The sequence below is a fragment of the Octopus bimaculoides genome, chromosome 2, assembly GCF_046866305.1.
Source record: "Octopus bimaculoides isolate indiv1 chromosome 2, ASM4686630v1, whole genome shotgun sequence".
Classification (NCBI taxonomy): domain Eukaryota; kingdom Metazoa; phylum Mollusca; class Cephalopoda; order Octopoda; family Octopodidae; genus Octopus; species Octopus bimaculoides.
Window position 1 is genome coordinate 99779809 of NC_142929.1, and position 16146 is coordinate 99795954.

Genomic DNA, 16146 nt, shown 5'->3' on the forward strand with positions numbered 1-16146 from the left:
GATCAATATAATCAAACATGCAAATTTATAGCGTTGTATCTTTGTTGTGGTTGTTTTGGTGTCAGCAGCACATCATTTCGAGTTGGTCGTAAGTTTGTCCGTCGGTTCGAATGTTCAAAAGTTGTTAATTTATCCTTTATCCTTTTACTTGTTTCAGTCACTGTAACTATGGCCATACTGGAGCATCGCCTTAATTTTATTTTTAAAGGTTGGAGTCCAATTATATATCGAACAGGCTACCAGCCGACGACTATTCACAGGCGCGATCCAACTACTGCTCGACACGGGGTCTTTTGCTTGCTGCATTTCCACCCTCAGCCGAAGTGACCCTCCTTAGACAATCTGGTCCTGATGAGCTACCTCTCCAGTACCATACTGATGCCAAGCTTAGCACGGGCATCCGATTGCCATATAAAACCAACTACCATGACTCTCATCCTCAAACCGGCCAACCAATCAGGCCTTCGAGTAAATGGATTATAGGAGCACGCTACAACTCCCGAAATTTTGTTATATAATAGTCGTTTGAGCCAGTAAGAACTCGCTGGTTCTCTCTCTCTCTCTCTCTCTCTCTCTCTCTCTCTCTCCCTCTCTCTCTCTCTCTCTCTCTCTCTCTTTCTCTTTATTCATTTTGTTTTTTGTTTGTTCGTTTCCTGCCTTTTTTGGAAGAAGCATTTTCAAATTTTATGTTTGAAAAGCACTTTTTTTATTACAAACATGGCATCGCCTTCCACAGTCCGCAAACTGATAGAAGAGGCAGTAAGTGACTGGCAGCAGAACGATTTTCACGTGTTTACTTCTTCAAAGGGAAGCCAACAAGATGACGGTAGATATTTATGTTAGAAAAAAAAAGGTGAGACCATCATGGCGAGAACATCGACAGGAGCTAAACAACGATAACAAATTCGCAAAAGAGTTTGTTATCCTTTAGGCATAGCTTTCCCTGACTAATATTACAGTATAACTGCCTTATTTAATAACTGTCAGAGATCTGGTTGCTATTTCTAGCGGGTTGAGCGATCACGTAGAGGCTCTCTCCTTGGTTCATTGTATCACTTGCCTCATTTATAATAAAATAAATTTCTTTCACTCTCTCCTCTCTCTCCCACTCTCCCTCTCGCCTCTTTCTCTCCTCTCTCCCTAATCTATTTTATTTTGGGTGTAGGTAAAGTATGGCCGAATAATTGAAACGTTTCGCTTCGCGATCAAAGCTCCTGTATTCCAACCCTAAGCGTTGCCTCTTGGACATGTGTCATTTTCTTTGGTTTCATGTCGGCCTATACCTTGTAAGTGAAAAATCGTTCTTGTAGTTCAGAAGGTACAGCCCTTACGACCATATCACAATGCTTCACGTTGATTCTGGCTAATAATTATTTCAAGAGTACACGTGCCCCTGTGGAATGCTCAACTACTTACACCTTAATTCAGGAGCAGGTAATGTAGTAGACCAAACAGCCGAATTCTCATCACTGAACAGCGTTGATCCACCACCATCACCACTACCACCACTGTCACCACTACTACCACCACCACCACCACCACCACCCTATCTCGGGCAGTGTTGTAATGTCGATGTATATTTAACAGTTTCCACTGACAAAGCGAATCATTGTTGCCTCCTTCCATAAAGTCGACGTTAGTCAGAGTCTCCTAGATGCTTAGTGACTTTCTTAATCGAGTTTACATTTGATCTTGGAAATATTTCTGTTCATAGTAGCCAACAGTTAACCAGTTGGTACTAGAGTGTGTTAACTCTTTAATGACAGAGAAGCACACTCTTTCTTAGTATGGTTTCTTTCATACAACACAGTCATCTCTTTACACACATTCACAGTTTCTTTTCTTTAATTAACTTGTCTTTCAACTTCACTCATACATACCTTCGCCTAAACAACTAATCAACAATTGGCACAATTTTCTCTTTGTATCCTCTCACTTATTCATGCATTTCATAGTTTAACTGCCACTCTGTTCTCAGTCTCGCTCGCTGTTTCTCTTGGATGTCTTTCTCATCAGACAGCTCATACCAAGAATCTATATCTGTTTACGATGGTCGTTCTCTAACATTAAATTTGGTCTTCTGACAGTTGTGGATATACAAATGTTGTATTCAAAATCCCAACAGTGTTTTTCTTATTCTCTAGAATAGGTTCTTTATCCTATTTAATATTACGCCCAAACTTAGTTTAACTGTCGGATTTCTGCGTTTAAATTCTATTTAATACTTTGAATAATTCAAAGATACCATCTGCATAAAAAGCAATAGGGTTGTTAGTATGAATTGATGTGATACATACAACCTTAGAAACATAACTAGAAATAGATACGTAGTGAGGGAGAAATCCTATCTGTGAAAGGTTCCCTATATATATATATATATATATATATATATATATAGTCAATTCAAATAAACAATTGTAAAAAAGAAAAAAGTTATAATAACATTAACGGACAACAAGAGGACGTGCACAAGGAATGCATTAGCTTGAGGTTAAGAGAGAGTTTGATGAGTTTGCAAAGATAGAGTTTGACGTTTAGAGCATAGCTCTTCGTCGGAAAGAAGAAAAAGAAAAGTCCAAAGAAGGAAAAGAGCTCGCCAACAGCACGTGTGTGCTTACATTACTGAATATATATATATATATATATATATATACTCTTCGAAACGCTTAGATTAGAATAGAGGCAGCTGATGAAGGGAATGTTCTCTATGTGGCCTGTTTGTTTTCTGTGCTCTGTTTATGTTCTGTTTTTCATTTTGTCCACGTTTTTTGTGACGTCCTGTACCCAGATATGCATCTATATATACATGTAGATGTAGGTATGTACATACATGTACGTATATATGCATATACTCACATATTATTTGTATATATATATATATATATATATATATATATATATATATATATATATATATATATATATATATATATAAGTAATGGGAAGAAATAACAAGAGATGCATGTTTTCGTATACATCCGCTTACTTTCTTCCAAAGAATCTACTGCTCTTAGATTAGATTTTCTTGGGGCCGGACTGATTAGAGCAGTCTCGAGATTAACCGGCCGAAACTGCAAAGACGATTTGCTTCTCGACTGATGATTGAAAGCTCCGAATGACCCGTCCTTGTTTTTTCCTGTCCTTTTTGCATCACCTACTGTCCGAATGTTTTCTTTTCGCCTGTTACGTTCTTGTTCCATTTTTTTTTTTTGATTTTTTTTATATATGCATATAGTGGCTTACACTTTTGGTCTCCTGTATGTAAGTACATACATACATACATACATACATACATACACACATACGTACATACATGCACACACTCATATATTGTTTGTTGTACATATATATGCATACACTCATATATTGTTTGTATCACGACAGAACGCACGCGTTACCTTTATACAGTAAGTTTTAACTATTTTTCTAACGCGACTCTCTCTATTTCTATCTCCCCCTCTCATTCTTTCCTCTACTGTTCTTCGCCTCTACCTGTCACTACTTGTCTCTCTCTCTCTCTATCTCTTGTTACTCGTCCTTCGCCTCTCACCGTTACTACTACTATCTCTCTCTCTACCTCCCGTTGCTCACTTTTATTCTACTTCCTCCCCTCCTTTTCCCTCTGCTACTCTTTCTCTTCACACAGCTTTGGTCACGTGTGTCCGACTTCTATCTCTTTTCGTTCTTGGAATCACCAAGCTCGCACGTACTTCTTTGCCGCTCCTGTACTTGCTTCACAGCGTTCAAGACATACACACTTCACGTCTGGCTGTACAGCCTTTTTGTTTGTTTATTTTACCGTTTCGTTTTCCTGTCTTGTTTTCCGTCCGCCACTACCCTCCACGAAAACAATTTAATTTGTGTTCGTGGGAAGAACCATTTTAACGATGCGTAGTGCCTTAATTCTTCGAAACGCCGGAGTTTTAATGGTGGCAGCTGATGAAGGGGATGTTTCTATGTGGCCTGCTTGTTTGTTGCACCTTGTTTACCATTTTGTCCTTGTTGTTTCGCCACGTCATGTACCCAGTTATGTATCTCTATGTACATGTAGATGAACGTATATACATACATGTACATATATATGCATACACTCATATATTGTTTATATATATATATATATATATATATATATATATATATATATATATATATATATATAAATTCTGTATGACTCTTACTCTTTCCTTTAGCCTCTTTCACACTTTCTTCGTTCCTTCCACTTTTCTTTTTCTCGTTTCCACGCTCTCTCACATTTCTTAGCACTCCTTTCATTCTCATCACTTTACCTCCTCCTTTACCTCACTCTGTCCCTTTCTTTTTCTCTCTTTCTCGTCCCTCCCTAATTCTTCAAACCCTCTACCTACCACCGCTCTCCTCTCCTTCCACATGACCGGTGTTCGGCCAAGCCTGACTTGTTCGACTATAATATGGGTGGCTAATTCGCTATTTTACAGCCTAAAAGCAAAAATATATACGCCACTAAATTGTGCAAGGGTTAAATCATCACCAGTATTGCTAGAAATAAGACTCAAAAGTCAGAAAAGCACTCGAAGAGCGTAGGCTCGAAACGTAAAAGACTTTCTCACTTTCCCGGGCGTCAAACTAATACACCTGTTTGTCGTGAATACACTTGTCTACGTCTTTTGTTTTTCTGTAAATTTCAACTATGTATATACGTATATATATATATATATGGGAGAATGTACGAAAAAAAACAACAACAGACGAGGACAGGTGGTGTAAACAACAAAAGGATGTATTAGTATGACGCTCGGGAATACGGAAAGTCTTTAAAGTTTCGAGCTACGCTCTTCAACAGAAAGAATACGGAGACAAGGAGAAAAACACGGAGAAAAAAATGAATAGTGTTCAGTCAGCGGTCAATCATAGTAATGGCTAATCATAGTAATGGCTGACAGGAAGTTAGAGATTTTTTTTCACAGGAGAGCTAAGAAAAGGGGGAGAAAGAACGGTGATCGAAGAACGAGGGGCTGTGTGTGTGGGAGATAGAATGCTGGTGATCTTGACGTATGTGTGTGTGAAAATGGGGAAGGGAGAAAGGAGTTGGTCAGTTGTAGTGTGTGCGTGGTGTGATGTGAGGGTGTTGGTGTGATGTGATGTGAGGGTGTTGGGAGGTGGGGAAGGCATGGGTGGAGTGTGGGTTAGGCTGAGGGTGGGGGTATATATATACAGGGTGCGTAAGATATTTGAGGACAGATTTATGTTTGTAAAACACGGATATATAATAACAGATAACTCTATCAAAAGATGCTATGAGGATAAAAATAAACTTTCTATTCTATAATGTTATTTAATAAAGCCACCTTCAGCTTCAACAACTTCTATAAGAGATCTAAATCATCTACATGCTCGAATCAAGTGGTCCTGGTTCATTTTTGCCATTACTCTGACTACGGCATCTTTCAAAGAATCATTGGTGTTATGGAAGTGTTCAATGACCTCTCTCTCAACAACGCTCCACATGTAATAGTCCAATGGATTGAGAACTGAGGAATTAGGAGGCCAAATGTTAGGGGTTATGTGATCATGAAAATTGTCAGGTATTCATTCCTTTGTTAACAGAGTCATGTGTGACAGCGCAAAGTCTTACTGAAACAAATATGGCTTTTCATTGCATACACTGTCTATCCAGAGCTTAACAATTATTTCCAGGACTGCAATGTAGGCAGCAGAGTTAACTCTAAGGCCTTGTGGAAAGAAGTAAGGAGGCATCACATGTCCTTCATTGCTGACAACCCCTAAAACCATGACACTTGCAAGAAATTTTGTATGCATAACACTTGGAACTTCAGAAGGGTTTGCACATAACCATCTGTCATTTTTCTGTTAACTTAATGATTTTGGTCGAAGTTTTTCCGGTTTGAAAAAAAACAAATCAAATCTGCTGAATTTTTCAGTTTGTTTAAGAGCCTTTTAGATCTAATGTAGTGATTTTCTTTCGCTTTTTCTAATTGACCTTTCCTCATCATATAAGACTTATATCTGATATCTTCGTGGGCATTTCTGACTATTCCTTCTGACACATGGAGATCATGTGCAATTGACCTCATGGACTTTCTGATATTGTAATCAATGGTGTGTTGAACTTGCTGGATAAATTCAGGTATTCTGATGATTCCAGAGCGTTCAAAATGTATTTTATATTTTGATACTGGTGATACGTCTCCATTTTCTGTCTCTAACTCCTTACATAACTTGTAGACAAAAGATCTGGCAAGATTTAAAAATCGAGATATTTCTAAATCGCTATGTTCAGCCTTTATAACCACAATAACACCATGCCTCTTCATTTCTTGAGTAAGCTGAAGGTCTGCCATTATTATTTTCTGAAACAAAGATTTAGCAAAAGTGCAGCAATGACCCCAAAAAGGTATGTCCTCAAATACTTTACGCACCCTGTATATATATATATATATATATATATATATATATATATATATATATATATACGTTTATACATTCGTTTTGCAAGATTCTTGATGTGAATTCGTGTGTTGAAACAGACATTGTTGTATGTTGATGGTCATGTTGTCAGTTTAGTCAATGAAGATGCACACACTATATATTTGGTGTTCACTTGATTCAGCCTTTTTTTTTCATATTAATTGTATTTCGGCCAGAGTTATTTCGTCACACTTCTGTGACCTCATCAGTAGTCCTTTGCCTTTTTCTTTCTTTTCTTTAAAAATTTTTGTCCTGATGAGCTCACAGAAGTGTGACGAAAGAACTCTGACCGAAATACAATATAAAATAAAGCTGGAGCAAGTGAACACCAAGTATATAGTGCATGTGTTTTCAATGGCTAAATTGGTAACGTGACCATCCCCAAATACAACAATATATATATATATATATATATATATATATATATATATATATATATATATATATATATGCATATATATATATATATATATATATACATATGTATATCTATCTGTGTGTATATATATGCATGTACGTATGTAATGCATGTATCTACGTATGTATATTTCTCGCATATTTTATAATCCATTTTGTATGAAACGCTTTATACTCTGTGTAGGAATCGTTGTGGCCAATAAAGAATTGTTCCCATTGTTGTCGATTTTGCTGTTTTCGTCATTATAAGTATTTATGCTTTTGCGACTGTTGTTTTTGGTGGTGATGGTCGTGGTATGAATATTGTTCATATTAATATTTTGCTATTGATATATTACTGTTTATTATCATCACGATGAAGACCTCCACCACGATTATAATCATCATCATATCCATCCTCCTTCTATTTCTCATCCTCCTTCTCATCATCATCCTCGTCAGCATCAGCAGCAGCAACAGCAGCAGCAGCACCACCACCACCACCACCACCACCACCACTACCCCAATCACTACCACCACCATCACCACCATCATCATCATCATCATCATCATCATTACCACCACCACCACCGCCACCGCCACACCACGACCACCATCACAACCACGACTCTAACCACTACCCCACCACTACCACCACGATTATCATCACCATCATCATCACCATCCTCATCCTCATCGTCGTCGTCGTCGTCGTCGTTCCCATCATCCTCTTTTTCATCACCATCAGCAGCAGCAGCACCCTATCATCATTATTATCATTATCATCATTCCCACCATCCTCTTCATCATTATCATCATCATCGTCATCATCATCGTCATCATCATCGTCATCATCATCGTCATCATCATCATCATCATCATCATCATCATCATCATCATCATCATCATCATCATCATCATCATCATCACCATCACTGTTATCCCTATCGCCATTAATATTATTCCATAGTTACGTATATGGTTCGACTCTTAACACCAGGTGCATCCAATGGATCCTCAGGTGTTTGTACCGTTGTTATTTTTTTGTTGTTGTTGATGATTAGATTACAGATAATTCTGCATCTTTCGATTTGATTTCTTTTTTTCTTTTTTCATTTTATATATAATATTGCTATTGTTGTTGTTGTTGTTGTTGTTAATTGTTATTATGATGCTGTTGCTGCAAAATGTTATTTTAGTGTTATGATATTTTATTGATAGCATCAGATGCAGTCGGTAGAATATTTGAGTCATGTTACTGTATTGAGGAGAAGATTATGTATAGCATATGTTCTGTGCCCAGCGGGGCTATTATTTTGATTGTAAGTAACGATGCAGGAACCTGCTAGGGTGATTATAGTTTTCCAAATGTTCCTTCCTATCATACCCAGTGATCTACTTATTATCGATACAGCCTCCATAGTCTTATTCTTCTTTTCCATCTTGCTTATTTCAATTTCAAGTTCTCGTACATTGATTATCTTTACTCTCTCTTCAACACTTTCTTTTGCTTATCTCACTCTGCTTCTCTTTCTCTCTTTCACTTCTCTCTCTCTCTCTCTCTCTCTCTCTCTCTCTCTCTCTTCCCATCCTATTCTGTCTCTCGTATGCCCACTTTTTCTCTTCCATCTCTTGTTTCCACTACACCTGCCCCACTCTCTCTATACACACATATATATGTATATGTGAGTGTGTTTATGTGTGCGTGGGTGTGTGTGCGTGCGTGCGTGCGTGAGTGTGTATAAATATGCATGCATGTATTCGTAAATATATATATATATATATATATATACTTTATTAAAAAGCAGTAAAAATATCACAAAAACTTTTACACAGAGTTTCACGTTCCCGTTCGTCGGACAGTTTTGCTTAGATTCTAAACAAAACTATCCCACGAATGGGAACGTGAAACCCTGAGTAACAGTTTTTGTGATATATTTGCTGATTCTTAATGAAGCATATTTCTCTACCTCTGGTATTCGAGTGCTATTTTTTCCACCTTGTTTCCCATTTATGTGCTTACTCTGGTGTATGTATGTGTATGTGTATGTTGGGTGGCCATTGACTGTTCAGGAGTTCTCCGCCCTTTGACGGGTCTTATTTTTCATCATGCACGGTGTCCAAGAACACCCTCCTCACCAGGCAAGCCTGGTAGGATTACCAGTTTAGTCGCCGACGACCCGACCATGCGACAAGTCGTACTGGATGACATGTTACCAGTAGCACTCAAGAGTGACCTGGATGCACCCAAGATCTAAGCACTGGCATCTCATAGATTATATTCTGATCAGAAAACGTGATATGAAAGACGTTTCTAGATTTCGGGCCATGAGAGAGGCAGAGAGCTGGACTGACGATCGTCTAGTGCGTGGAAAAATAAATTTTTCGATAATGCCTAAAAATTGACAGCCTGATTCTAAGGTACCCAAAAAGTCCAATGTTGCAAACTTTAAATTATCAAGCAACTTGCAAAGATTCCACGGTGCTAGGGAAAGTATCAATCTTGACCCAAACATTCTATGGGAAGATTTCAAAACAAAAGTGTTTCAGGCTGCAAGTTCGTCTGTGGGATTTAAATCACATAAGTCCAGTGACTGGTTCTCAGATAGATCAGCAGAAATTCATGATCTACTTTTAGAAAAACAAAACTTAGGCAATATACTTCTTTCTCAGTCTTTGAACCCCAATTCAAACAAAGCTTACAGAAAGCTGAAAAGGGAAAGTGCAGACTTCTCTAGGGAAAATTAAACAGAACTGGTGGAATGATAGAGCAAAAGGGGCACGAGAAGCAGCTGATAGAAATGATGCCAAGGGTTTGTACTCTTATGTTAAGGAGGTATATGGCCCAAACTCCTCTTCAACAGCTCCAGTGAGAACAGCAAATGGACGTTTGCTTGTGACTGACACCGCTTCTATTCATAAGCACTGGATAGAACATTTTTCTACACTTTTGAATAGACATTCAACCGCTGATATGAGGACAAAAGAAGAAATCGAACACCTTCCAGTTATAAAAAAATGGCATTTCAACCAACTCTAAATGACATTTATTTAGCTGTGAATAAGCTGAATAACAATCAGTTTCCAGGGTCTGATGGAATCTGTGCTGAAGTTTTGAAATATGGGGATGACAAAATGTTTTGAACTCTTAAATATATTAATTTGTCACTGTTGGAGAACTGAGAAAGTGCTTAAAGACTGGATTGAGGCCATTTTAGTCTCCTTGTATAAATCGGGGCCAAAGGGTCTGTGTGGTAATTTTCGTGGAATTTCGCTTTTGTCTGTAGTTGGAAAGGTACTTGCTCGTATTTTGTTAGAACGTTTAAATACCTTCATTGTTCCAAATATAGTGTCTGAGTCTCAGTGTGGTTTTTGTTCCTCCAGGGGCACAGCTGATTGTATCTTTACTATCAGACAATTACAAGAAAGTGCATTGAACAGAATCTTGCGCTATTCCATTGCTTTGTTAATTTGAGCGAAGAATTCGATACTGTTAATCGAAATACTCTGTGGCTAATTCTAAGAAAAATAGGTTGCCCAGAAAAATTTATGAATATGATCAGGGCTTTGCATCAAGATATGAAAGCTAGAGTTAACTTTGGTGGTAGGCTCTGAATCTTTTGCCGTGGAAAATGGAGTAAAGCAAAGAGACCTTGATGCACCCACCCTCTTATACTTTGCTGTGTTGTCTCATACTTTTCAAAACTTTGAGGAGGGTATTTACATAAAATATCGAACAACGAGGAATATTTTTAATCTAATCAGACTGAAATTCAAAACGAAGATTTTTACTTCACTCATTAGGATTGCGAAGCAGGATTCTGAAACAGGTCTGCAATCTCTTGTATCTGCACTTGACTCAGCTTGTGATGATTTTGGCTTGACCATCAACTTGGAAAAGACAGTTGTAATGCATCAACCTGCGTGTGGTGCTGTTTGTAACTCCGCTAAAATTTTTGTTAAGGGGAAGTTACTTGAGTTTGTCGATTCGTTCATCTACCTTGGAAGCTCTGTAAAAAATTATGGAAATCTTGATACAGAAATACATCTGCGAATTCAAAGGGCAGCAAAAGCATTTGATGGATTGGAGTCACGCGTTTGGTGCCAACGACATATAAATAAGAATACAAAGCTGGCTCTTTACAAATCATTTGTCTTACCATCCCTGTTGTATTCTTGTGAAACATGGACTTGTTATGAATGGCATTTTAAATTGTTAGAACAATTCCACCAAAAATGCCTTTATTGTATTTTAAACATTAAATGGAATTCTTTTACTGAAAACACAGATGTCCTTGCATCTTCAGGCATCACCTCAATTAAAGCTACGATTTTGAGGAACCAAATGAGATGATGTGGCCATATTTTTCGAATGGCGGATGAACGCATGCAGAAACAGCTGTTTTATGGTGAACTTGAAGAGGGGAAATGCTATAGGTGTAAACCTAAAAAAGGGTTTAAGGAAGGCATAAGGACTACTATGAAGTCACTTGAAATGGATCCAGAAAACATAGAAACCCTTGCTTCGGATCGAGTTGGATGGCGAAGAAAAGTGTGGAGTGGAGTGAAAGCGTTTGAAGAGGCCAGGATAACGCAAGTAAGACTCAAAAGAGATCTAAGGAAGAATGTTACAACCGAGAAGGTGAATCACAATGATCTTTTTGCGTGCGCAGTTTGTGACAGCTCATGCCTTTCTTTTGCTGGCCTCAAATCTCATCTGCGAACGCATGGAAAACGAACTTCCACCAACTATTCTGCCTATATGTATGTGCACACCTTTGAATGCAGTGTATTCCAGAAGGTTTGCAAATCTAACGGGGGCCTCAAAAGACATTTTAAGATCCACAAAGATCAGAATTTATCTGCAGCTCTTGGTGGTCCAAATCGGATTTGCGATCTATGTGGGTGACTTTTCAGAACATTGTCTGGTTTAAAAAGCCACATCAGATACCAGAATGGTTCTAAGGGGTAGGTACAGGAAGTGGTCAAACTCTACATAAGGATTAGACAACCACCATATATACCATATGTCTATATATATATAAACAATTATAAATAAGGGCAAAAGATATAATTTCCATGCTAATATTCTGAGAAATAGACTTTAAATCGTCAATCACCACATACAATATACATCACTATGAGTACACGGTCTGCTGAAATCGAGGAGATAACGCGTTTTAAAAAAATTCCGTTAACTTGCTTTCCTCGAACGTGTATTCATAGTGATGTATATTGCATGTGGTTATTGACGATTTAAAGTCTATTTCTCAGCATATTGGCATAGAAATTTTTCCTTTTGCCCTTTTTTATAATTGTTTATAATTTTCACCTTTAAAAGTATTTTAATATGCTGGCCACTTGATGAAATTTAGAAAAAATTTTTTTTTCCTATATTAGAAGTATATATATATATATGCATGTGTGTGTGTGTGTGTGTGTGTGTGTGTGTGTGTGTGTATATATATACATACATATGTATATACATATATGCATAGACACACACACTCGCATGCATACACGCGCACACACATACACACACACGTATACCTACTTCTACTTGGACTTGCAGCGGGGTGGGTTTTGAGACACCTCCGACCTGCTCGGTGTTTCAGTGGGTAATACGAATTCACATGTGGTCCCCAGTCATATGTGTACACAGTTTGGAATATTGTGGCCCGAGCAGATGTAGCCTGGGTTCAAAGTGGGTTCTAGAGACATGATTTAACATAAGCGAAGGGTTGTCTCACTCCCAGTGGTCTTTCAGCACGCCGAGCACTAATCCAGAATTTCTGAGAGCATATGTACGGTCTGATCAATAAGTATCCGGGTTGTTGCAATAGAAACGAATATAAAGCACGCAGAGTGAAGCCGCTTGGCAACGATTGATCTTGAACTCTTCTGTGCATGCACACTAAGTTTTAATGTTCTAGCTTACGTCCACTGTTTACAGACAGCAGTGCTTGAAAGGAAGGTATGTAGCTTGTGTGATCGTCGCATTGACCATGACAGAGAAAGTTGTCATGGCGATACTTGCTCAGAGGCCTACGCAATGTTGCAGAAAGTGTATGGAGAGGAGTGTATGAGCTGCACACAAACGTACGAGCGGTTCAGGCGTTTCCAAGATGGCCGAAAAAATGTCGATATTGACGAACGTTCTGGGAGACCCGTAACTAGCAGAACTGAGAAAAACATCGCAGATGTGCATGCAGCTGTAAGAGGAAATCGTCGAATCACCATTCATGAGTTATCAGAGGATGTGCGGATTAGTTAAGGTTCAGTTCAGTCCATTATCTTTGGATATGAGATGCGTGTCTGTTAAGTTTGAGCCAAAACTGCTTTCAGTTGACCAAAAAGACACTCGGGTTTCAGTTGCACAAGATCTCCTTGATTGTGTCGAGAACGATGAAAACTTTTTGAAAACTTTGCTTAGGCCTCTGAGCGGGTATCGTCAAGCCTTTGGCAAAATTTGATGCAGATTCTCTGCTCAACTTTCTCTGTCATGGTCAATGTGACGATCACACGCTACATACCTTCCTTCCAAGCACTGCTGTAAACAGTGGAAGTGAGCTATAACGTTAAAACTTAGTGCGCATGTACAGTAGAGTTCAAGATCAATTTGTGCCAAGCAGCTTTACGTTGCGTGGTTTAGTTTCGTTACTATGGTGACAGTCCGGATACTTATTGATCAGACCATGTATATAAATGTATGTACGCACACAAACACACACACACACACACACACATTCTCATGCACACACATACACACGCACGCTCACGCGCGCATACACATGCGCATAGAAAATCATGCACACACATATACATGCATGCACACTAGAGTACACACACACACATATACATGCATGCACACTAGAGTACACACACACACATGCACATGTATATTAGTGGCGTCAAGTGTATGATTGCAATGAATAATCATGACTGCAAATAACAAATCCAATCTTAGTCTTATATTGTTTCGAGACAACTTCAAAACCCAACTTTACTGATATGATTTTAATTTTTAAAAGAAAAATTTCTAAAGGAAGATGAAACATTGTCAAATTAAACACAAGACATCACTCGTCTTCAGGTTTAATATAGTGGTTTCCAGTATTTTACACAAGTGGACCCTTTTAGTAAATCAATAATCCCCACGACCTCCTTTGATTTATATATATATATATATATATATATATATATATATATATATATATATATATATAAATTAAAACAGTAAGGTAAAAAATTGGATATTAATTAATATCAATTTAATACCAGGGAACAAGCACATTGAAAGAATCAAGGAGATTGAGAAAAAAATATCTGAGATCTCAAAGGATTATTGTATATGTATATACAATTGTTCTAGTGGTCTCCTTTATATATACGTGTATATATATATATATATATATATATATATATATATATATATATTTATTTATTTATAAAGATATATATATATATATATATATATATATATGTATATGTATATACACAGCTGTGTGGTAAGAAGTTCATCAAAGGGCCCCTATTGCTTGCCTTATTCTTCTTTTCACTTGCTCATTCGTGACATGATCTCTAATGACACATATAACAGAGTCGTCTGTAAACTTATTCGTGAATTTCGAGTTTGAAACCTCCGACTATTTACTTCCCTATCTATGAAGAACCACAGTGAAGTACTACTCAGATGTTCTACTCTTTTATACGTGACATTAGAGCATAAGCTTCCAAGATGAAGAATTACTATGAACTGTGGCTTTTCTGTTTTCCTGCTTAATTATATATTATATTGTGGAGGCGCAATGGCCCAGTGGTTAGGGCAGCGGACTCGCGGTCGTAGGATCGCGGCTTCGATTCCCAGACCGGGCGTTGTGAGTGTTTATTGAGCGAAAACACCCAAAAGCTCCACGAGGCTCCGGCAGGGGATGGTGGCGAACCCTGCTGTACTCTTCCACTACAACTTTCTCTCACTCTTACTTCCTGTTTCTGTTGTGCCTGTAATTCAAAGGGTCAGCCTTGTCACATTGTGTCACGCTGAATATCCCCGAGAACTACGTTAAGAGTACACATGTCTGTGGAATGCTCAGCCACTTGCACGTTAATTTCACGAGCAGGCTGTTCCGTTGATCGGATCAACTGGAACCCTCGACGTCGTAAGTGACGGAGTGCCAGAATATATTATATTATAGTATATTATATTATTATATATTATGTTATATTATTATATTATATTATATCATATTTACGTCCGTATACCTATTTTATGACTGCTTTGATGTCATTAAAAACCGCCTGTCCAGCTTTTATATTAGGTTCTTGGTTCGGTCTGAGCACTAATTGTGTATATGTACTGTATGCCTTTTCTCGACGTATTCCTACTCATTACAAATTATTCATGAATATTTCCAAGGAAAAGATTTTGTCATCGCGACCCTTTCAAAATTATACCACGGCCTTTACGATAGGTACGGCTGATTTAGAACGAGATTTAATATATATTCTCCTACAATTTTAATTAAGGCAATTATTCGACGATGTATCGCAGGATTTTTGTCGCTTATTGTTACGCTTGCAACAACAGTTGATTGATTAACTGTGGATAACATATAGTTTGCATGCAGTCTAATTAGTGAAATTATGCCTTCTACTATTGTTAACCTGAATAAGACTCAATAAGATCCACATTGCGAATGTTTTCTAGAGATTTTCATTCCATATTTAGCTTAGAGCATGATTAATTGTTTTCTTATTCTTAATTAAGTGTTCTATTTTAGTGAGAACTGGAACTTTACTTTCTAGTTAACGTTGAACATTCACAGCAGAAAGATTTCGATGAGGATTAGAAGACAGGTCAGAGTCGAAACGTTAGTGAATAGTAAAACATCGCGTGAAAAAGAATATGCATGGGTGGGATTCGAGGAATTTTGTTGGTGTTTCACGAAGTTACAATGGGAGCTAAAGAAAGTTACTCATATTCATATGTAAGTTAACATCAGCTTAAACTGATGATGATAATGATGATGATGATGTTGATAATGATGAGGAGGAGGAGGAGGAAGAGGAGGCAAAAGAGTTGAAGTAGAGAATTTTGATGAGACGTGAAATGAAAATAAAGAGGAAGATGTAGATTCCTTGTTGTGGATGAGGATGATTATGGCCTCCAGGATGATGATGATGATGATGATGATGATGATGACGACGATGGCGATGATGACGATGATCAGGAGGAGGAGGAAGAAGAAGACTGCACCGTCGCCGCCTACTCCGCTGCCAATGACG

The 16146-nt window shown here is 37.9% G+C and overlaps 1 non-coding gene across 1 annotated transcript; it reads right to left on the reverse strand.

Moving 5' to 3' along the window:
- Nucleotides 1–204: 204 nt before the first annotated feature.
- LOC149137171 (signal recognition particle RNA) lies at nt 205–504 on the reverse strand. Its single transcript, XR_016240886.1, has one exon.
- Between the last annotated feature and the right edge of the window lie 15642 nt (nt 505–16146).